Genomic DNA, 25,056 nt, shown 5'->3' on the forward strand with positions numbered 1-25,056 from the left:
GAGGTGGTATCTCATTGTGGTTTTGATTTGTATTTTCCTAATGCCGAGTGATATTGAGCACTTTTTCATGTGTCTGTTGGCCATTTGTATGTCTCCTTTGGAGAAATGTCTGTTCATGTCTTCTGCCCATTTCTTGATTGGATTATTTGTTCCTTGGGTGTTGAGTTTGATAAGTTCTTTATAGATTTTGGATACTAGCCCTTTATCTGATATGTCATTTGGAAATATCTTCTCCCATTCTGTCAGTTGTCTTTTGGTTTTGTTTACTGTTTCCATTGCTGTGCAAAAGCTTTTTATCTTGATGAGGTCCCAGTAGTTCATTTTTGCCCTTGCTTCCCTTGCCTTTAACAATGTGTCTAGAAAGAAGTTGCTGCGACCAAGGTCGAAGAGGTTGCTTCCTGTGTTCTTCTCAAAGATTTTGATGGATTCCTGTCTCACATTTACGTCTTTCATCCATTTTGAGTCTATTTTTGTGTATAGTGTAAGGAAATAGTCCTGTTTCATCCTTTTTTTTTTTTTAAGATTTTTATTTATTTATTTGACAGAGATAGAGACAGCCAGCGAGAGAGGGAACACAAGCAGGGGGAGTGGGAGAGGAAAAAGGAGGCTCATAGCAGAGGAGCCTGATGTGGGGCTCGATCCCATAACGCCAGGATCACGCCCTGAGCTGAAGGCAGATGCTTAACCACTGTGCCACCCAGGCGCCCCCAGTTTCATTCTTCTGCATGTGGCTGTCCGATTTTCCCAACACCATTTGTTGAGGAGACTGTCATTTTTCCATTGGATATTCTTTCCTGCTTTGTTGAAGATTAATTGACCATAGAGGTTAGAGTCCATTTATGAGTTCTCTATTATGTTCCATTGATCTATGTGCCTGTTTTTGTGCCAGTACCATACTGTCTTGATTATTACAGGTTTGTAATAGAGCTTGAAGTCTGGAATTGTGATGCAACCAGGTTTGGTTTTCTTTTTCAACATTCCTCTGGCTATTTGGGGTCTTTTCTGGTTCCATACATATTTAAGGATTATTTGTTCCAGCTCTGTGAAAAAAGTTGATGGTATTTTAATAGGGATTTCATGAGTGTGTAGATTGCTCTAGGCAGCATAGACATTTTCACAAAGACACCTCCAGATTTAAAGTGAGAGTGTTGAAAACCATTTATCATGCTAATGGACATTGAAAGAAAGCTGGGGTGGCAATTCTTATATGAGACAAATTAGATTTTAAAGGAGACTATATCATACTTAAAGGGTCTATCCAATAAGATCTAACAATTGTAAATATTTATGCCCCTAACATGGGAGCAGCCAATTATGTAAGCCAATTAATAACAAAACCAAAGAGACATATCGACAATAATACAACAATAGTAGGGGACTTTAACACCACCTCACTGAAATGGACAGATCATTTAAGCAAAAGATCAACAAGGAAATAAGGGCTTTAAATGACACACTGGACCAGATGGACTTCACAGATATATTCAGAACATTCCATCCCAAGGCTACAGAATACATATTCTTCTCTAGTGCACATGGAACATTCTTCAGAATAGATCACATCCTGGGTCACAAATATGGTCTCAACCAATACGAAAAGATTGGGATCATTCCCTGAATATTTTCAGACCACAATGCTCTGAAACTTGAACTCAATCACAAGAGGAAACTTGGAAAGAAGTCAAGTACATGGGGGCTAAAGAACACCCTACTAAAGAATGAATGGGTCAATCAGGAAATTAAAGAAGAATTTTAAAAAATCATGGAAACAAAGGAAAATGAAAATACATCTGTTCAAAATCTTTGGAATGCAGCAAAGTCAGTCCTAAGAGGGAAGTATATAACAATACAAGCCTTTCTCAAGAAACAAGAAAGGTCTCAAATACACAACTTAACCCTACACCCAAAAGAGCTGGAGAAAGAACAGCAAATAAAGCCTAAACTCAGCAGGAGAAGAGAAATAATAAAGATCAGAGCAGAAATCAATGAAGTAGAAACCAAAAGAACAGTAGAAAAGATCAACAAAACTAGGAGCTGTTTCTTTGAAAGAATTAATAAGATCAATAAAGCCCTGGCCAGACTTATCAAAAAGAAAAGAGAAAGGACCCAAATAAATAAAATCATGAATGAAAGGGAGAGATCACAACCAACACCAAAGAAATACAAACAATTAAAAACATATTCTGAGCAGCTCTATGCCAACATATTAGGCAATCTGGAAGAAATGGATGCACTCCTAAAGATGTATAAACTACTCAAACTGAAACAGGAAGAAATAGAATACCCGAACAGACCCATAACCAGCAAGGATATTGAAGCGGTAATCAAAAATCTCCCAAAAAAACAAAAGTCCAGGACTGGATGGCTTCCCACAGGAATTCTACCAAACATTTACAGAAGAATTAATACCTATACTTATAAAGCTGTTTCAAAAAATGGAAGTGGAAGGAAAACTTCCAAACTCTTTCTATGAGGCCAGCATTACCTTGATCCCAAAACCAGACAAAGACCCCACCAAAAAGGAGAATTACAGACCAATATCCCTGATGAATATGGATGCAAAAATTCTCACCAAGATACTAGCCAATAGGATCCAACAGTACATTAAAAGGATTGTTCATCACAACAAGTGGAATTTATTCCTGGACTGCAAGGGTGGTTCAACATCTGCAAATCAATCAATGTGATACACTACATTAATAAAAGAAAGGACAAGAACCATAGGATCCACTCAATAGATGCAGAAAAAGCATTGACAAAGTACAGCATTCATTCTTGATGAAAACTCTTCACAGTGTAGGGAGAGAGGGAACATACTCAATATCATAAAAGCCATCTACAAAAAGCCCACAGAGAATATCATTCTCAATGGGGAAAAACTGAGTGCTTTTCCCCGAAGGTCAAGAACATGGCAGGATGCCCACTATCACCACTGCTGTTCAGCATAGTACTAGCAGTCCTAGCCTCAGCAATCAGACAACAAAAAGAAATAACAGGCATCTGAATCAGCAAAGAAGAAGTCAAACTCTCACTCTTTGCGGATGACATGATAATCTATGCAGAAAACCCAAAAGACTCCGCCCCAAAATTGCCAGAACTCATATAGGAATTCAGCAAAGTGGCAGGATATAAAATCAATGCACGGAAATCTGTGGCATTCTTGTACACCAACGAGAGAGAAGAAAGAAATTAAGGAGTTGATCCCATTTACAATTGCACCAAAGACATAAGATACCTAGGAGTAAATCTAACCAAAGAGGCAAAGGATCTGTACTCAGAAAACTATAGAATATTCGTGAAGGAAATGGAAAAGAAATGGAAAAACATTCCATGCTCCAAACAAGTATTGTGAATATGTTTATGCTACCTAGAGCAAACACTCTTTCATTCACACTTTCTTTTCCTTCTTATTTTGGAATTCCAAATGATATGCATGTTGATTTTTGTTATTATCCCCCAGATCCCTGAGACTCTGTTAATATCTTTTGGTCTATTTTCTTTCTGTTGTTCAGATTAGATGAACAAATGGCCAATCTACTGTTTTGTCTTCCAATTCACTGATCCTATCCTCTGTCATCTCCCCTCTACTATCGAACCCATAAATTGAGTTTTTATTTCTGTTATTGCATTTTTAGCTTCACATTTTTCACATGATTTTTTTATAATTTTTATTTCTTAGCTAATATTTGAAACTATTGTTTCATTTGTTTCAAGAGAATTTGTAATCAGTTGCTGGAAGATTTTAATGAAATTTCTTTATAATCTTTGCTAGATAATTCCAACATTGGATTCATCTTTGTTTTGGTGTTTGTTGATCATCTTTTTTCATCTAAGTTGTGATTTTCTGAGTTCTTGATATGGTGTTTGACTTTCTCTTATATTCTTAACATTTTTGTCTGTTGTTAGGGGACACTGGATCTTATTTAAATCTTTTCTTTTTCCAAGTAGTACCCTGTTTAGATTTATCACATGAGGTTTGGCCTACTTTCTGGACTGGGGCTCCAATGGTAGTTTTATTTTTACAGACTTTGTGGTTTTAGTTTAGTCTACTTGATTTACCTGGTGATTCTGGGGCACCTGTTGTTCCTACTAGTGCTGCCTTATGGAAGAGAAGGGGTGTCTTATGGTGAACTGCTGAGCATCTCTCAGTGAGGAATGGCTGATACCTCCTGGTTGTCCAATATCTCTGGGCAGGGATAGGAGATTCTCAGGTGTCTGAGGCAATGAATTTTCCAGACTCAGCTGTCTCTTTTACCAGTTTCACTTCATATCTACTGTGGAAAGGAGACTCAGGCTCTTCAAGAAGGAAGAATATTTCCACAGGCTACTTATTTTAGGTTGGGTTCCCAGTCCTTACCTAAGCAGTCTAGCTCACCTGATGTTGTCAGGGAGATTTCTGTTCAATCTATGGAAGGGAAGAGCCTGCCTCAGCTGCCTTCTTTTGCTAGGTTAGGTATTTGAAAACATTGGGCCTGGGTGACCTTCCTCACTGGGTGGAGGTATGCAAGACTTCCTGGCATTGTGCAGTTGCACCAGTCCTGGGCCCCTAAGCTAGCTCATCTTCTTTTCTCTATCTTTTGGAGTTCTCTTTTCTTTGTGACTTACACCATTTCCAAGGTTTATAGTTGTATTTGCCAGAGAGGAGCAGGGAAAAATGGCTTTACCTCATCTATAAGTGTACCTTTAAATCCTCACTCTAGGTAAATTTTCTTCTATTCATTTATTCCTTCATTTGTTCATTGAGCACCTACTGTGGGTTTGGCATCATTAAAGATATTGGCAGTGATAAAGAAGTACATGATTTCTGTCCCCATTGAGTTTACATTCTAATATTTCTATGATTATCACCTTTACCATGTCTGTTTTTTCTTCTCTATATCTCTTGTGTTTCCATTCATTATTTTTAAAAAATTTTTAATAATAATATTTTTTATTATATTATGTTAGTCACCATACAGTACATCCCTAGTTTTTGATGTAAAGTTCCATGCATTATTTTCCTTTCTTAGTACTGTGTGATGTATTTTTTAAATTATAAAACCTAATTTTCAGTGGTAGCCCGCTTATTTTCAATTTCTCTAATTTTTAAGTTTGTTTTTGTTTCAAAAATTCTTCACATGTATGTACTGTAATTTATGTTCTTAAGAAGATTAAGATTTTGATTAGAGTTTTCTTCTGTTTCTGCCTTTAGTTATGCTTCCACTCTTTCTTGATACCACCATCTTCCCATAAGTAATCAGGTCCCCTTAAATAGCTCCATTACCTGCTTTTATCAACAGGTATGAGTGAGATAGTAAATGATGCCATAATGAGTTTTTCTCCAGGTAATTGATGATGATAAGTTTGGCAAATTAAAACTTATCTGTTAAGGAATTTCAGAAAAAGCCTTTTTCTATTTAGGTGAAAGTTGGAATGGCTTGCATGTTCTTTCTGGGACAATGACATTAAGGAAATAGCTTTGTTTTTCCCAAAGTTGCATGTAGCAAGCCATATTTCTCTCCATACCAAGAGATTTACTTTCATGGCTAGCCAGATACCCTATATGATTCCCATCCCACAATACATAGAATTGGTGGGGTTTTTGTTTTAAGTAACAAACAATGCCCAATGTGGGGTTTGAACTTAACAACCCTGGGTCTAGAGTCGCATGCTCTATCAACCGAACCAGCCAGGTGCCCCTTGGTGTTTTGTTTTTGCAGAGAAGCAAACCTCTTTCCAAGAGACTGGATTCTCAGTTACATCCTATATATACACCTCATTCATGTGGATGTAAGGTCTGAGATATGTCTGCATTCTCCTCAGCCAAGATCATCTTGGTTGTTATATCCTTCAACAGGGAATTGTCGGGAGGGTTTCCATTTAGCTAATTGCCTTGCCAGTTGGTGGAAAGAGAGGAAAGAACTAGAGCATCTGTAGAGGATGGCTGAATTCACATTGGAGTGTACAGAGAGTTACTAGCAGGAAAAAAAATGAATATTACAATAAAGGTGAGGAAATGGAGTGTGAGTTCTTATACAGCCAGGGCTTAGAGCATTTATGTTTAGAGTATGGAAGGAAGAGAGACTTGACAAATGACTTACAGGCATGGGGGTTACTGACATGAAAAGAGGTGGAAAAAGAGATATAAAGCCTTACCCTGAATTATGATTAGAAACTACTCTCACTCTGGAATTTTCTCGAGAGACAGTAATATATATTTAATCTTCAAAAAATCATGTTTAAATATTGTATTAAAATTTCTCTGAATATGACACTTGGTCAAGATAAGACCACCCATGTAGATGAGAAAAGAGGCCATAAACTAAAGGGTAAAAGTCATAGATCTTGGAGGCAGGTAGTACTTGTTTAAAAACCTGGTTTGATTAATTATTTGCTGGATAAATAGGAGCATATTTATTCTTTCTCGGCCAATTTTCTTATCTGTTAAATGAGGATAAGTAGTACTAGGATAGGATAAGATTTATCTTAAGACAAATCCTGAAGTCCTAAATATACCTTAAAAAGACTTCCATATTATGGCCACTGCTTACAAACTCTTCTTATTCACATACATCAGGTCAAGGAAACCAGGACTCATTTTAGTTCCTTGAATATACTATAATCTATCTTTTGGTTTGTGATCTTCCCAAAGGCTGTTTCCATTGCTTATAAATTACTTCTCTTGTCTCTCTCCTCCTGCATAACTCTCTTCCTCCTTCAGGTCTCAGCTTAAACAATTTTCTCTGTCTTCCTGTCCCTTAGCCTAATTCTCCTTTTGTTCTCTCAGAGTGCCCTGTTTCTTTATTATAAGATTCAAAATACTTTCTTTTGATTATATGCTTATTTTTTGTTCTGGTTCTGTCTTCCCCACTGGTTAGGGACTAAGTCTTGACATTATAGCTTTAATATTTGGCAGAGTATTCATCACATAGTAAGTACTTAATAAATATTTGTTAAATGTATAAATGAATGAACAATCGAAATAAAGTAAGTGTCCAATGAATAGTATCATTATAGGATCGTCTCAACTACATAATTTATTTATGAGTATATTAGTGTAAAAATGGCTGTAAAAAAGAGAAAATGCTGGAGTTCCCTTAATCTCCATATATCCTTTGTTGCAGACTTTCAATTCCACAAAGTAAAATAAAAAGCACAATATTTTTTTCATTTAACACAGATAATAACCCACATATCATGTAGGAAGTAAGCAGCCCTTTTGCTAAAATTTATTCCATGTGTCGTATCAACAGTAAGTCAGACACCAATATTTTCTAATAGATTTAAAAGAAAACCTAGCAGTTACTTCTAAACACCATGAAATTGATAATGTGGAGAGAAAAGCACTGCTTGTCGTACTGAAAATCCCAGGAGTCAATCAGATTTGTTGTTACCATATAATTTTTCCTTCGCAATCTTTCCTGTCTACAGAGCCCACACATATGAAAGAAAATAATTCTCTTTTGTAAGAGTGCACAAAATAACCATAGAAAATTCTGCTGTTTCCCACAAACCAGAACTAAGGTAGCTAAGTCACATTTATCAGACTACTTGGTAAGTTGCCAGGAGTCAAAGTACTTTCCAACGACTTAGCTCAAAGGGCAAGTTCAAGAGCCCACCAGATCCTCTTGAGATGTAGGAAAAATAATAGATGAAGACAATTCCTGTCAAGGTTACTTTCGTTCCAGCTCATCACTCTCACTGCCGGATTAGAAAAGAGATTGAACAGCTCCTTAGAAATCTAGTGTGAAGAACATCATTCTTTCAGGACCATTAATCTTTGAATAATGTTCTGGCCATAAAGATGGATCTGGACATGCCAGACAAATTAAAATTAAGAGAATGTTGCTTAAATAAAAAGAACAAGGGCCTGGATATATTGTGAATTGGAAAGTATCTTATGCAAGCAAGGTACTTCATCTTTCTTGCAGACAGGGGAATCGAGAAAGGCTTCTAAATTGGGTGATAAGAACACATGAACTACAGATTCCATGTAACCAGACTCTGACATTCAGATGATTCAAAAGCTCATTTCAGTAGGACTATTTAAATCTCAGACTCACAAGTATCTTTTGTAATTATTGTTTGCTTTCTGTCTTTTCCACTTTCTTATAGGTTCTGTGAGGTGATAAGACTGTCCATTTGCCACTGTAGCCTTGCAGCCTTTTCAGGCCCATGTCTAATGTAAAACTCTGGTGTCCTCATTTTGTCTTTGGCAGGCCGAGCAGAAGTCCAGGCACTAGTGCTCATCTCACTCTCTCATTTAGAAATTATTTTTGCAGTCCACAGTGATTACAAAAGAAAGCTTTAAGTCTTCCCATTAAATTAAAGCACTGACTATCCCTCCAAATGGAGGGCATGCAATGTCCTTTAGTGGACACATAAACCACACCTCTGTACTGTTTCCAGTCTCTTATAATGAAGGGATCACAACCAGACGTTTTTAAAAACTGTATTTGATTTATGAAATATCTTTCTTTGGGCTCTCTCTTTAGATTTTAATGTTAATAGAGGTGAATGCTACTTTAAAATAGCATGTTCTTCAGATAATGCCAGATGCTGGAGACAATATGGGAATATTGTAGGAACCATCCTGTACAAGTAGAATGCGTGTAGGCCATTCTAGTGAACAGAACTCAGTTAAAACAAGTATAGCTTCACCACATAGCCCAGAAATTCCACATTTAGATATTTACCCTAGAAAAAATCTCACCCAAGTCTAGAGAGGAATGGCATTGTTTGTGGTGTTGAGGTATTACAGCCAGCTTCGGTGTCTGCCACTGGGCATGTGGTTTACTGCACGCTAGGGAATATATGTCATGACAGAAGAAATACTTGAAGTATACAGAGAAACATGAATAGATTTTTTTAAAATTAACATTGAAGAATATTGAAAACATGATATTCAAGATATCATTCATTTACATGAGTGTGTGCACATACACAGAATCAGTCAAAATAGCTATTATAAGAATACAAATAAATAAGGAATAAATCAAAAACATGTTAGGATGGGATCCCATAGAAGGGCAAGAGTAGTAGATGTGGGAAGTTGTGATAACTGGGAATTAAAAAAATACAGTGAGAAATGAAATGGTTCTTGCTATAACCAATGGAGATAATATACTATGAGGAAACAGAATTAACTCAACCTGAATTCCTCTCTCCACCTGAGCAATACATGCGTGCACACACACACACACACACCCCACATAATCCATGTTTGTGGGAATTCTGATAATTTCTCAAGACTCTCAGCCTCCTAAAGACAAATATTAAGAGTCAGGAGCCCCTGTGGAAACCATAGGCATCTAACGGGGGTGGGTGAAGAAAGTAGCTCAAGAAAAGTTCATAACTAAAAGTTGCTTAAAATCTATTTTCTAAACTTGGCTTAGTCGCTTCCTCTCTCTTAAAATCCATAGGTCTCTATTTTCTCATCTACAAAAATGAGCATCTTAATACTTATTGCATGGGTAGGTATTAATGAGATAACATATTTATAAAGACCTTAACATAGGGTTTGGCACATAATGGGCATTTAAATAATATGAATTTTATTTCTTCCTTTTCTTTCCAACTCTCCTTCTTCCTTTTTTTTTTCTGTTTTATTTTCTTATTTAAAATGAAAAGCCGACCTGTGATTTTTTTTCAAGTTGGAATACTAATGGTCAGCTTTTGAATACTCCCATATTGCCACTGTGCTTCACACAGTATTTCATTTCATAAATGGATATAATATCCTGAGAATCCTACAATTCGACACTAATATTATCTTTTTCTAGTTAAGACTGAGGCTCAGACAGGTTAAGAAACTGAGCCAAAGTTTAAATAGATATTATCTAGAAGAATTCAACAATACTTCCTTTCTCATCCTTACAGAGAAGCTGAAGTGTTTGAATATGTAATTCTTTTGAGGTATAATCCTCAATATTCAGCTACTCTGTGTATGGCCAAAAGAGTGGTATTAAATGGATGGAGTGCAACATTGAATTTTTTTCCTGCTCTCGAGTGGGCCAAAAGTGGCCACAAACTGAAAAAGGCATGGGATGAGAGAGAAAGGGAAGGAAGAAATTCACCTTTGTTTAATTGTGTAAAATGTAGACTCAACTGTGAGAAATTTATGAGGCAGTTTTTAATATATTTGTACTCCTTTCTTGGGTTTAAACTGTGTAATCTCTGAGAATAGTTACTGTTGGAAGCCATGCTAACATGTGTCAATATCTACTCATTGGCCAGTTACAGGAGGGAACAGATTTGTCTGAAACCCATACTGGTGGACAGATCTCAAAGAGAACTGCTAGAAGGGTTGCTACTTTACCTGAGCTGAGATGCAGAACTTCTTTTAGCAAGTCTCTTTCCCTCCATTTCATTCTTTGGAAACTGGAGTATGACAGCCCTTACTGTCTAGTGGAATCACTCAAATGGTTGCTTTAGACCTATAGTTCTCAAACCTGGTTACACATTGAAATCACCAGGGAGCTTTAAAAAATCCTAATATTTGGGTTCAACTTTACAAAGATTCTGGTTCAGTGGTCTGAATATCAGAATTTTAGAAGCTCTTCAGATAATTCTAATGTGCTGACCAATTTGAGGACCACTGCCTTAAGCCCATAGTGCCATTCAGTAAGAAGAAGCAATACATAGCCTTCCAAGTGAAGGATGCCCAACAGTTCTGGTTAGTGACCTGCAGCAGAGAGAGGGACAATGGTCCTAGATGAGAGGTAGAAGCAATTTTGAGAAGCACAGAGACTGAGGAGAAATATTCAAGAAAAGATAAATCAGGAGCCACTTTCAAATAAGTAGCACTAAAATTTCTGCTTTTTTCAATATATATTAGATAGAAGCTGAGGTTATAATGGCAAAATCAGAATTCATCTTAGAATCTGGACTCATTCCACTGTACCACAGTCTTTATCCATTACTCATGTCCCAAATCTCAAATACATGTTTCAAGCCCAATGGTCAAGGAGATACATTCATTTCCTTGTACTCTCGGAGGTTTTTACTGCCTCTGAGCTCATTTCACACTCTCTTATTTAATGCCTCCCACCTCCATTCTGTTCAAGGTCTAGATCAAGCCCAATATTCCTCTGAGGTCTTTCCCTGGATACCCTAGTCTACATAGCTCCCTCTCATTCTAGAAATCATGTCATACTTCCATTTGGCACCACATAGACAATTGTTACTTAATGTCTGCATGTGCATAAATTCTATTTTTATAATTAGATTTTAAGTTTCATGTATATAGGCATCATGTTTTACTGTTTTACTCTTTGTGGTGCTTATATTCCTGGGCACAGTGCCAGGCACATAGTGCGTAGTCCTGAAATATATGATCAAGTGATGGATTACAAATATTAGTAATCCTCAATGTTTTCAAGGAAAGAAAAGAAAAAGCAAGTGAGACAGATTCCAAGGAGGAAATATGATAAATAATTATCATTTTAAACTTGATAAATGGCTCTTCTTAATGGGAGTGGCATCCTTCCAGTACACCTGTGCTCAAGAAATGTGTAATCAGATTATAAGCACAAGACACCCACCACCAATTTAACATTTAGACACGACATCATTTTTTCCTATGATTCAGTAAGATTATTTGACCATTCAACAATCTAAGACTATTTATTCCAGAGTTGTTTTTTAACTTTGTTTAACCATCTCCTTGACCTTCTTTAAAATCTGCAGCTTTGATACATTCTCTTCTTTACTGGAAATTCTAACTCTAAATATCCCACTGCAAATCTGGAGGTTGAAAGACAACTTCTGGGGCATTGAGATAATTTTTCCCTCCTTTCCAAGAGCCAAGTTTCTTCCTCCATATTTTCCCAAATGCCACAGCCAATTATGACCTGAATACCTCAATGAATTCCAAGGAAAAATGCCACTTTGTTTGACTGACCTCATTGTTGGGACTGTCTTGCAAAAGGGCTACTTGAACATTTGTTTTTCTCCTTTTGAGAAAATTCTACCATTAGACCATTTAAAATAATTTGTTATTACCCCAAATCTTTTTTAGCTATAATTTCAAAAAGTTTTTTTTTGTTTGTTTGCTTTGTGTGTATGTGTGTGTGTAGGTGTGTAATAGTACCTTCCTACATTTCATCAGTCCCTTTCTTTTTATTTAGGTGAACTGAGAAAATTGGCTTCATTAAGACAATGAAAGGCATTGTGAATTCAAGACTTATACCTGTTCTATGAAGGATCAATGAAAGGTTGGCCACAGTTCACCCATGTGAGGATTTGAGGTTTTGATTACAGAACATTGGTCATCAATTCTGGTGTCCATCCAAATGACCTATGGACCTCTTTCAAAAATCTCTGTGTCTGGCCCATTCTCCTGAGATGAACTTAAGAAAACCCTGCACACCATCAGGTAACAATTTTGTCTTTTTAAGAAAACAGATGAGTTCAATAAACTGTGACCATTGTTTTTAACTAACTCAGATCTCTGTACCCCCTTTGCTGAAAATAAACTACATGTTGTAGGAGAACATGTAATTCCATCTCTATTTAGAATTATGAGTGCTCATTGTTTTAGGTTTCTATTAGATAATACAGAAAAACAAGGCTCTCAGAGTAAAGAATGAGGTAAGAAGATTATGGTATAATATTCTCATAAAATTTCAAATTCTGACTATACATACAAACATACAGACCTCTCCAACAGAAGAACAAGTTTTCAATTTCCCATTGTTCTTCCTCTACTAATAGAATTCAGTTGTCAGCTATGAGCTGTGCACCCTCTTGTAAGGGAAACCAGATCTATTTATGGTCCAGAGCTATAGTCGCTTGTATCAGGAGGCTGGAAAGTTTTGAGTATCATTTGTTTAATTACTTAATATCCTATTTAATAGAAAAAAAAAGGGAGCAAGACCATTTGGTTTCTGTTCTTTGATGTCCTGAGACCTGTGTTTCAATGAGGTTAAAAGACTGATAGTAAGATGTAGCCCAAAGAGGGGCTACAACAGTGTCTTACAGCAGGGATCCAATATTTATCCAAAACATTATGAAATGGCCACCACAAGGAGTCTAGTTACTGTCTGCCACCATAAAAACTAGTTCCAGTATTATTAACTATATTCCCTATGCTGTACATTGTATCTTTGTATCTTATTTTATTTTCTAACTGGAAGATTGTACCTCTTAATCACCTTCACCTATTTTGCCCATCCCCCACCCACTCACCTCTGGCAACCACTAGTTTGGTCTATCTATGAGTCCATTTCCATTTTGTTTCGTTTGTTCCATCTTTTTTTTATTTTTTTAGATTCCACAAGTAAGTGAAATATAGTTTTTGTCTCCCTATATGACTTGTTTCACTTAGCATGATATTAAGTTCATCCATGTTGTTGCAAATGCCAAGATTCATTCTATTTTATGGCTGAGTAATATTCCATTGTGTATATATATATATATATATATATATATATATATATATATATATATCACATCTTTATCCATCTATCTATTGATGTACATTTAGGGTGTTTCTGTATCTTGGCTATTATAAATAATGCTACATTCAATATAGGAGTATATGTCTTTTCAAATTAGTATTTTCATTTTCTTCAGATAAATACCTAGAAATAGAACTTCTGGATTGTATGGTAGTTCTACTCTTAATTTTTTAAGGAAACTCCATACTGTTTTCCATAGTGGCTACACCAGTTTACATTCCTACCAACTGTGCACGAGGGTTCTCCTTTCTCCACATTCTCACCATTTATTATTTCTTGTCTTTTTGATAATTGTCACTCTGATAGGTATGTGGTGATATTAGATTGTGGTTTTGATTTGCATTTCCCTGATGATTAGTGGTGTTGGGTATCTTTTCATTTATGTGTTGGCCATCTGCATGCCCTCTTTGGAAAAATGTCTATTCAGCTCCACTGCCTATTTTTAAAAAAGATTTTATTTATTTATTGTGGGGGGAATCATGAGTGGCAAGGAGGGGCAGAGGGAGAGGGAGAAGCAGACTCCCACTGAGCAGGGAGGTGGGGCTCGATCCCAGGACCCTGAGATCATGACCTGAGCAGAAGGTAGATGCTTAACTGACTGAGACCCAAGCACCCCCACTGCACATTTTTAATCAGATTTTTTAATATTGAGTTTAATGAGTTCTTCATGTATTTTACATGTTAACCCATTTTTGGATATATCACTTGTGAATATCTTCTCTTATTCAGTAAGCTCTGTTTTCATTTTATTGATGGTTTTCTTGGCTGTGCAAAAACTATATTGTTTGATGTAGTCCTGTTTATTTTACTTTTGTTGTCCTTGCCTGAGAGACAGATCCAAAAAATACCACTAAGACTGATGTCAAAGATCTTACTGTCCATGTTTTCTTCTAAGAGTTTTATGGTTTCAGGTCTTACTTTGAAGACTTTAATCCATTTTGAGTTTTTTTGTATATGGTATAAGACAGTAATCCAGTTTCATTCTTTTGTATGTAGCTGTCCAGTCTCCCAACACCATTTATTAAAGACACTATCTTTTCCCTGTTACATATTCTTGCCTCCTTTGTTGTAGATTAAGTGATTATATAAGTATGGATTTATTTCTGAGATCTCTCTTCTATTCTATTGATCTATGTGTCTGTTTTTGCACCAGTACCATATCATTTTTGTTTTTGTTTTTATTTAAATTCAAGTTAGTTAACAGATAGTGTATTACTAGGTTCAGGGTAGAGTTCAGTGATTCATCAGTTGCATATAACACCCAGTGCTTATTTCATCAAGTGGCCTTCTTAATGCCCTTCACCAAATTACCCATCTCCCCACCCACTTCCCTTCCAGCAACCCTCAGTGTGCTTCCTATAGTTGAGTCTCTTATGGTTTTCCTCTCTCTCTGTTTTAATCTTATTTTATTTTTCCTTCCCTTCTTATATATTCCTTATTATTTTGTTTCTTAAATTCCTTATTATTTTGTTCCTTAAACTCCCCAAATGAGTGAAATCATATGGTATCTGTCTTTCTCTGACTGACTTATCTTGCTTAGCATAATATACTCTAGTTCCATCCATGTTGTTGCAAATGGCTAGATTTCATTCTTTTTGGTGTCTGAGTAATATTCCATTACATATATATGTATCTCACATCTTCTTTATCCATTCATCTATCAGTGGACATCTGGCTCTTTCCATATTTTGGCAATTGTGGACATTGCTGTTATAAACATTGGGGCACATGTGCCTCTTCAAATCACTATTTTTGTGTTCTTTGGATAAATATCTAGTAGTGCAATTGCTGGATCATTGGATAGTTCTATTTTTAACTTTGTGAGGAACCTCCATACTGTTTTCCAGAGTGACTGTGCCAATTTGAATTCCCACCAGCAGTGTAAAAATGTGAGACAGAAATCCATCAAAATCCTAGAGGAGAAAACAGGCAGCAACCTCCTTGACCTTGGCTGCAACAACTTCTTTCTAGCCAGTACCATATTGTTTTGATTACTATAATTTGTACTGTAGTTTAAAATCCAGGAAGATGATACCTCCAGCTTTGTTCTTCTCTGGCTATTTAGGGTCTTTTGTGGTTTCATACAAATTTTGGGATTATTTGTTCTAGTTCTGTGAAAAATTGCATTGGTATTTTGATGGTGATTGCATTGAGTCTATAGATTGATTTGGGTAATATGGACATTTTAACAATATTAGTTCTTCTAATTCATGAGTATATCTTTCAGTTTATCTTTGTCATCTTCAATATCTTTCATCAATGTTTTATAGTTTTCAGAGTACAGTTCTTTCACCTCCTTACTTATGTTTACTCCTAGGTATTTTGTTCTTTTTGATTCAACTTTAAGTGGGATTATTTTCATAATTTCTCTTTCTGATAGTTTGCTGTTAGTGTCTATAAATGCAACATATTTCTGTATATTAATTTTGTATTTGCAGATTTACTGACTTCATTTATTACTTCTAATAGTTTTTTTGGGTAGAGGCTTTAGGGTTTTCTGCATATAGAATCTCATCTGTGAATAATGACAGCTTCACTTCTTCCTTTTCAATTTGGATGCCCTTTATTTCTTCATGCCTAATTGTTCTGGCTGTGGCTTCCAATACTATGTTGAATAAACATGACAAGAGTAAGTATCCTTGTTTTGTTCATGATTTTAGAGGAAAAGCTTTAAACTTTTCACCTTTGAGTATAATTTGGGCAGTGGGTTTGTCATATATGGCATTTATTATGTTGAACTACTTTCTGTGTATATCCAGTTTGTTGAGAATTTTTACCATAAAGTTATGTTGAGTTTGTCAAACGCATTTTCTACATATTGAGATGATTATATGATATTTATTCTCCATTTTGTTAATATACTGTATCACATTGATTGTTTTGTGGATATTGAGCCATCATTACATTCCTAAAATAAATCCCACTTGATCACAGTATATGATTCTTTTAATGTATTGTTGCTATTGCATTGGTTTGCTAATATTTTGTTGACAAGTTTTGTATCTATGTTCACCAGGGTTATTGGCCTGTAATTTTCTTTTTTTATAGTGTCTTTGTCTGATTTTGATATCCAGGTAATGCTGGTCTAATAGAATGAGGTTGGAAACCTTCCTCTTCAATTTTTTGAAATAGTTCGAGGAGGGTAGGTATTAACTCTTTAAGTGTTTGGTAGAATTTACCTGTGAAGCTGTCTGGTCCTGGACTTTTGGGGGAGTTTTTTGCTTACAGATTCAATTTCATTAATAGTAACAGGTCTGTTCATATTTTCCATTTCTTCTTTGGTATGTTCCAATTCTTAGTATGTTGTGCATTCCTAGGAATTTATCCATTTCTTCTGTGTTGTCCAATTTGTTGGTGTATAATTGTTTGCAGTAGTTTTCTATGACCCTTTATATTTCTGTGATATTGGTTGTAACTTCTTCTCTTTCATTTCTTATTTTATTTGTTTGAGCCCTCTGTCTTTCTTTCTTAATAAGTGTGGCTAGAGGGTTATCTACTGTGTTTATCTTTTCAAAGACCCAGCTCTTACTTTCATTAATTTTTTTTATTGTCTTTGTAGTCTCTATTTAATATATTTCCACTCTGATCTTTATTTCCTTCCTTCTACTAACTTTAGGATTTGTTTGTTTTTCTTTTTCTAGTTTCTTTAAGTATAAGATTAGAATGTTTATTTGAGATTTTTCTTTTTCCTTGAAGCCGGCCTGTATTGCTAAAAACTTCTCTCTTGGAGATGCTTTTACTGAGTCCATGGATTTTGGAGCATTGGGTTTTTGTTTTCATTTGTCTCTATGTATTTTTGGGTTTCCTCTTTGATTTCTTTATTCACCATTGGTTATTTAGTTGCATGTTCAGTGTTATATTTGTGTTTTTTCCAATTTTCTTCTTGTAAATGATTTCTAGTTTCATAGCATTGTGGTTGGAAAAAATGCTAGATATGATTTCAGTCTTTTTAAATTTATTGAGACTTGTTTTGTGATCCAACATGTGATCTGTCCTGGAGAATGTTCCATGTGCACTTGAGAAGAATGTGTATTCTGCTGGTTTTGGGTAGAATGTTCTTTATATATCTATCAAGTCCATCTGGTCTAATGTGTCCTTATTAATTTTCTAGCCATTAATGTAACTGGGGTGTTAAAAGTCCCCTACTATTATTCTATTACTGGTTTTTCTCTGTTTGCATCTGTTAATACTTGCTATATATATTTAGGCACTCATTTGTAGGGTGCATAAATATTTGCAAATGTTATATCTTCGTATTGAATTGATTCCTTTATCATTATATGATCTTTCTTTTTCTCTTGCTACAGCCTTTGTTTTAATGTCTGTTTTGTCTGATATTAGTATTACTATACCAGCTTTCTTTTAATTTCTATTTGCATGAAATATCTTCTTCTATCCCTTCACTCTGTGTGTGTGTCTTTAGATTTCAAGTGAGTCTCTTGTAGGCAGCATATATAGATGGGTCCTTTATTTTATCCATCAGGGTGTCTGAATTTTAAAAGCTCCACAGGTGATGTAGATATGTCTGAAAGGTTAAAACCTCTGGCTAGAATGACTTAAGGAGTTTATCAAAATGTATGTTGTTGTATGTTCTTGTCAAGAGCTGCATGGTGATGGAACATACAGGGAGACTAGCATTCCTTCATTTCACAATTATTTTTGAGTTCCTCTTATTGCAGGCATTGTCTTTACTGCTAGATATGTAATGGCGTTATTAGCATTCCCAGCCCTTGTCCTCCAGGGACCTACAGTCTCGTGTTTTTTTCTTGGATGGTATTAGAAAAAAGATGTATAAATTTCTAGTTACTCTTTGATTTGAGTCTTGGCATTGCTGCTTAGTAATAAGTCATCGAACCTATGGGACCTTGGTTTCCTCATCAGTGAAGCAGGATAATAAGAGCTTTACAGCATTGTTATAAATATTAAGCATGATCATGCATAAATATGCATGTATATTTGTACAGGGTATTATTTTTACTGACTCCCACCTGGATTCAGTTTTTTTTTTTCTTCTTTCATTTTTAAATCTTTTCCATTTGGTCAGACTTTTTAGCAATTACAACTCCAACCTTGACTCACCATGCAGACTACAGCAAAGGTGTTAATATTTGGACCCAGTTTCTTTATCTTGCCAAGGATTCCAAGAATGCTATATGAATACATTTTAAAGTGAAAACAAGGTCTTATTTAGATAGCATGACACTTGACATCAGTAGGATTCTATCATGAATCTATTATTTTGATCCCAGAAATTTACTTTTGGCTTAGTCAAAATTTGGAAACTTTCTCTTGGTTGTAAACTTTGTTCAATTCGGGGTTAGCCAGTTTGCCAGCTTCCCATCTTGTACTAGTCACGCACCCCATATGCATTGTCTTAGCGTTTTGCTGCAGAGCTCCCAGGAAGATAAGAAACACATTATAATGCTATTTGGATATGTGTGTTATTTGTTACAAATCCAAAAAGAATACAAATCTGGAGTTAAGAATGACAAGGGTAAGAGAGAAGATAAAAATAGTCAATTTTTTCATGCAATCTTCATTTAAGATATCATTCATTGTATCTCTTCTATAGCAATTGGCACTTTCTAACATATAAATTATGCATTACATTAACTTCCTATTACTACTATAACAAATTACCACAAATTAATAACTTAAAACAACACACATTTTCTGGCTTATAGTTCTGGAGGTCCAAAATCTGGCATGGCTCTCACTTGGCTAAGATCAAGTTGTGGACGGGACTATATTTCCTTCTGGAGGTTCTAGGGGAGAATTCATTTCCTTGCCTCTTCCAGATTCTTGAGACCACTCACATTCTTTGGCTTATGGCCCCTTTTACCTTGGAAACCAGCAACTTAAACCATTTACATCTCATTCTGACAATAGATGGAAGAGTTTCTCTGATTTTAAGGAATCATGTGATTAGTTCAAGCCCATTCCAATAATCCAGGATAATCTCATCACAAGGTCCTTAATCTTAATCACAAATGCAAAGTCCCTTTAGCCATGTAGGGTAACATATTGACAAATTCTAGAGATTAAGGAGTAGATATCTCTGGGTGGCTATTAATCTGCTTACCAAATGTATGTCTGTCTCATTTCTTCTACTCAGTCGTAAGCTTTTAGGTCCCCAAATATGTATCTGATTTTTGTTGTATTCTCCACAGAATCTATCCAAGTGTATTACATACAACAAAGGGTTCAACCAGCATTTGTTGAATGATCCAGTAGAACTAGAAAAATTTAAAAGATTCATTGGAGCAAATGGTTAACTTGTGGGGTTTTAAGAATTCCTGTAAGAATAGTTCTTTAATATACCCACATCTATTGGAAAATTTATGAATACTTAAATAATTTTGTAAACATTAGATTACAAAAATTATTTTTTTATTTTTAAGGCTTATACATGACTACAGTATATTACATATTCCAGGATGCTGTGATGGTGTTAATTTCCAGCTGGATTCCTGTCTATCTGTACAGCTTATGCCTGAGTATGTTGCTGTGATGATAAGCACAACTCAACAATTAGAAATCAGGTGCCACAGGAAAGACTCTGTATTGCCTATCAAATATCAATCATAGAAGGGTCAAGACGAAATTAAACATTATAGAGCTGGTTTGGGTTCTTGCCCTGGGCAATTAACTTGCTGATAATTTGCAATGTTCATCTCTTGTAGAATTGAATGTGATGTGTTGCTAGACTTCCCAAAGGAGTAGCTTTTAAGAAATGTGTCTTATATGGTTGGTATCACATAGAGTTCTGCAAGTTGTGCAAAGCAGCCACAGACTCTGGAATCTATAGCTGGCAAGAGAAATAAATATTTCCGTATTGCATTTAGCAATTGCTATGTATTAAGGCAATTTTGTTTAAAAATTATTAAGGGCTTTGTAACACAAAGACCCTGTTAAATTACACAGAAAGGATTAGATTTAGGGGGTGGGGTAGACAGGGGGGATATTGGATATGCAAGCACAGATGGTCTTGATTGACTCATGAACACACCAGAGCCAAGTGGGAAATATGTGTTTTGTGTGGTTACATGTGTTGTAAAGAAAATTGCCCCTGGTTCTTTCCTGTAAGAAAGTATGAGGAGCGAAGAGAAGGGAGGAGACCAAGATCATGTGGGGAAAGATGAAGCAGACACAAGACCAGCATATGTAGCAGATATCTGGCAAAGAGAAGAGCAAAGAGAGGGTGATGAGGAAGGAGAGCCAAATTCCTTCCTTGGAATGTGAGTGACCGATGAGAGGAGGGATCTTCTGTGCCAAGGATCAAGGTCACTGAGTGGATATCTGTTCTATAGATAGTTGCCTTGGGATTTAGGTGTAACTCCCCAACCACACTGCCTGGTTTACCGTTCAGACTGTCTTCCTGTGGGGAATGGGTTCCTGCAGAGTTGCTTCTAATCCACCCAATTCCTTCCTTTGCCACAAAGACCTCAGACACCTGGGAAGGGTGTGGGCAATCTCAGTAATTCTGAAATCTGTTCCAAGCCCTTTACAGACCTTGCCTCATGTAATCCTCACAAGAACTTTAAGTGGTAGTTTGCAGAGTGGTGCCCCATTTTAAGATTAGGAAACCTAAGCTCAAGGAGGTAAATAACTTGCCCAGGGTCATACAGCTAGTTGATATTGATACAGGATTTGTAAACAGGAAGTCTGGTTTCAGAGTGCCCAATTTTAACCATTCACTGCCTTCATCCACACTCTATGGTCTTACCTCTTTAAATAATGGACCCCTTGAGAGAGTAATTGCAGATTTCATCTTTGTAGTCCTCATAGAACTTGTCAGAACATCAATCTACAAAGTAGGTGCTTCATTTCACAGTAAATGGATTATTTACTTAGGGTTCTAATATGCTTGTCAGAAACTGGAACAAGCCTGATTCTTATATCCCTATTAACAGAGATCAGTTGTAGGAAGGAATGGAACTAGTCTCAGCAACTCCAGAACCAAACTTACAGAGACCTAGAGAACTAATCAGAATGCAACAGTATTTTTAATAATCTTCCAGTTGTGATGATACATGGTAACCCTAATGATATTCTGTCATGTTCATGGTTCAGTTTCCCCTCTGCTTTGTTATCTACATACTTTTTGCTGCCTTTGGGCTTCTACTCCTTGGTGTATCTTCTACTTTCTTTCATTTATTTCTCAAATCCTTTCCCACTGCTCACTCTGACTTTGTACATCTCCCAGTCAGATTCCAAGTAAGAGATTTGATGGGATCAATCATTCCACCATTTTGTTGAGTAGGGTTCTCCAGCTGGACCCCTTCTTGGCCCTTGCCGAGTCTATAGATGGCTATCTCTGGGTGAGACACACATTCTTTGCTGGAGAGGCTACAGCCAGAGTAGGGGGAAGGGTGAGGATCACAGGATACAGCAATCTATGAATGGAGAACCACCCTAAAGGGGGCCATGGGTTTGGCAGGGACCACAAGGCTTCTCAGAAGCGTACATTATTTGGCTTTTCTCATAGAGTCATATTCATGAAAATGGGCAAAGTTATGGCCACAAAAGTTTGAAAATCTAAGAAAATGTGGTGTCCCCAGCATACATAATAAAACAATAGGGTAGATTAAGAACAACTTTGCAAATAGTGCTCTGAGTCCTAAACTTTAAAATTGTGCTAAACATGCTTGGAAGGTGTTGAGATGAAACAGATGATTTAACCTTCAAGACTCATTTGTGGAATCTGTCAATCAAACCTAAAAGCATAGCAAAAGATAAAAACTAAAAGCCGACAACATACCATACGTACAGTTATTCCAGTTGCCAATGGAATATATGTTTTTTTTTTTTAAATCACAATTCTAGTGATAAACATGGTATTCAGTTCTTGGCACAATATAAATCAAACTCATTTAAGAAGTTTAGAAAGTTACAGAAACAGTTACAAAGAGCATTCTTTTTTGTCACAATCTTAAATTTGTAATCCCCTGTTCCCTCTTAGAATGCCATATGGAAAAGAAACAACATTTTAAATGGGTTTCTGAAGAACTGCAGTTGACATGAATACCAAAAAACTTCATAAAACCACTAAATATTTGGCTAGTGTGGAATCTACTCGAGGTTTTAAAAAGTCTGAAGACAAATTGTTATGTTAAGAGAAAAAGTCTTCAGACCATGGCTGACCTATCAACTGACCAATAATTTTCCCCACTGAGCATTTAAATCACCCAGCCTTCAGAACTACAGACTTCCCTAATTAAGCAGCTTACCCCCCCCCCCCCAATGGTTGGAATGGGTCAGTGTATTGCTTTGGCTTCCCTGGCAGGAGCGTTCACAATGTCGGGTCTGGTCAGCCACCCAAACCACTTTCCCATACATCAAGGATCCAAGATAATTTCACCAGACACTCTAAAGTGCAATTGCAATTTGCCAATTTCCATCTCACGTATCTTCCTAGAAAACAGAGATCTACACACAGCCCATGATATTTTTGCACATGGACTGAGATATAGATCTTGATAGATGTCTCAGAAATCTGGGAATGGATATGCTGCTAGCTATAGTAGTAAATGAAGCATCTTTCATATTTGGCATCTTTCATATTTGGCACTTTGTACAATTACAAAGTGAATAAAAAAGAAAAAAGGGGTTTATACTTGGGATTACAGTTTGAACTGTTTTGAATGGGCTTCTACATGTAAGAATATAGTGAATTCAGAATCAGAGGGCAATATGACTTTACAGTAATAAGGATATAATGGACTTTTCTGATACTTATAGAATTTTCAGGTAAAACATCTTTACATTCAAATTCCAAGTCAGCACTTTCAGTAAAATTGCGTGGGTCAAAAGAAAATATATCAACAGTGGGTTCATATTTTGATTTCCTTGGACTTTGCAATGGTGGAATTCTGCTATTCTCCTTATGCTGGCCAGGGCCGAAAAATACTTGTTACAGAATTTCGGATGGTAACATGGCCAGTCTGGTTTATTCATAACAAGTGCTGTGAGAGTTGAAGACATGCCACTTCAACTGAATAGAGAAAAATGGGGCATCTTTCTGAACATCAGTGGAGAAATCTGTAAATACTTAGCTGCTCTTCAATCTAAGGTCACATGTGTACCTTTGACTTCATTCTACTTTTTATGAAAAGAACTGTTTGTCTTTTGAGCATGGAGGGAACAAACTTCCTCTCAGCTTCTCTCCCTTTCGGAGCCAGATCAATATCTGCTGGTCATTCTTATCCTCTAACTTCGTGGGGGCTGCTGGGAGTTGAGCTTCCCTTACGCTCCCATGTCCATTGATGAAAGCTCAGGCTCAGCAGCTGGCCTGAGAACAGAAAGGTCAAGGCCGATGTCAGATCCTACCCATATTTAGCATTTTAAGACCCAGCCTTGTCCCACGTGGATCATTGCCTTCTCAGTCTCTGGGGGTTGTAAGTACCAGGTTTTATTGGCCTGCTATGTATCTGACAGTTCTAGCACTGTACTCTTTTGGAATCTAGTTATATTTCATCCGGCTAAGAATTTCTGTGGTATGAGAAGACTGTCTATAAGATGAAGCTAGTACCTAATAAATTATAGGGCTCCACTAGTGTTTGTGGAAGAGTACATGAAATTTATGTGATAGCTACTACTTTTGTAAGCCTAGAGAGGAAGGGAGCTTGTTTCTTGGGGGAGAACATTTCTTGTCATTTAAGTCAGTTGCCTTGGATAATCATGTATCGCATAAAGAATTATAATAGTGAATATGGCAAAATATAGTGAGGAGGACAGCTGGGCACTGGGGTGGGAACGGTTGAAAGAATAGGAATGGATAAAAAGTTTGCAGAAGTGTTTTACCCTATTTCACATCTATTTGTGTTTTCCCAGTTAGTTCCTCATCTTGAACTGATAAAAGAGCCCCAGAGTGAAGGAGAGCAGTGGGAGGAGATTGGTGAATCCCTCTCCATTCTGCACTCTTCCTGACTGTGTGACAAAGTGTTCTGAAGATATAAGTACATATGTGTGCACATCTCTCATAGCTACCAAGGCAGAGCACTGCAATTCATCTTATTCTGTATCGCAAAGCTAGATTACGTGTCAAAACCTCTTTTTAGCTCTATCAACCCATGATTCCATAGTTCTCTGTGCCTCCAGTCTCCTTTTGTTTTGTTCATTTGTATTCCTCACAGCATCCTGGTGATCAGTACTATTATTTCTGTTTGGCAGATGAAAGCTGGGCTTGGGGAAACAATATGACTTGGGCAATTCATCCCAATAAACAGGGATAGACCCATGAAGCAAGCTTAGTTTTAGAACATGTCCAGTTCTATAAACTACTAGGCCCCAGAATAGCCACTCTTCCCAGTTCCTACTTTTTGTTTCATTTGCATTCATTTGAGATCTGTCTTCTGCATGGGTCCACTGGCCTGCTGTTATTCTGAAGTGGAAAGTCTTAAGCCTTGCTATTCTCTCTGAGCTTGGCAAAGTGTCTCTGGGGAATGTTTTAAGAGAATAAAGTATGACCTGTCATGTAACTGTTGCTGAGGAAGAGACACAGTTCTCAGAGCCAGGAATTCCTGGCCACGTATAAGCTTCATGACCTGGATGAAGCCTGTTGGTGCCTAAGCTTCTCCATCCATATTCTCTGCCTGCCCCAACCTACAGGAATATT

The 25,056-nt window shown here is 36.5% G+C and overlaps 1 protein-coding gene across 2 annotated transcripts in view; it reads left to right on the top strand.

Annotated features, from left to right (window-relative positions):
• The window catches only part of DCBLD2 (discoidin, CUB and LCCL domain containing 2), a 688,558-nt gene that overhangs the window by 253,889 nt on the left and 409,613 nt on the right, over window positions 1-25,056 (top strand). For both annotated transcript variants that reach the window (XM_057306591.1, XM_057306590.1), the window contains one exon: window positions 12,108-12,355. The gene's annotated coding sequence lies outside the window, so the exon portion shown is untranslated. The remainder of the gene's footprint in view (window positions 1-12,107; window positions 12,356-25,056) is intronic.

Source organism: Ursus arctos, unplaced genomic scaffold (assembly GCF_023065955.2).
Source record: "Ursus arctos isolate Adak ecotype North America unplaced genomic scaffold, UrsArc2.0 scaffold_4, whole genome shotgun sequence".
NCBI lineage: Eukaryota > Metazoa > Chordata > Mammalia > Carnivora > Ursidae > Ursus > Ursus arctos.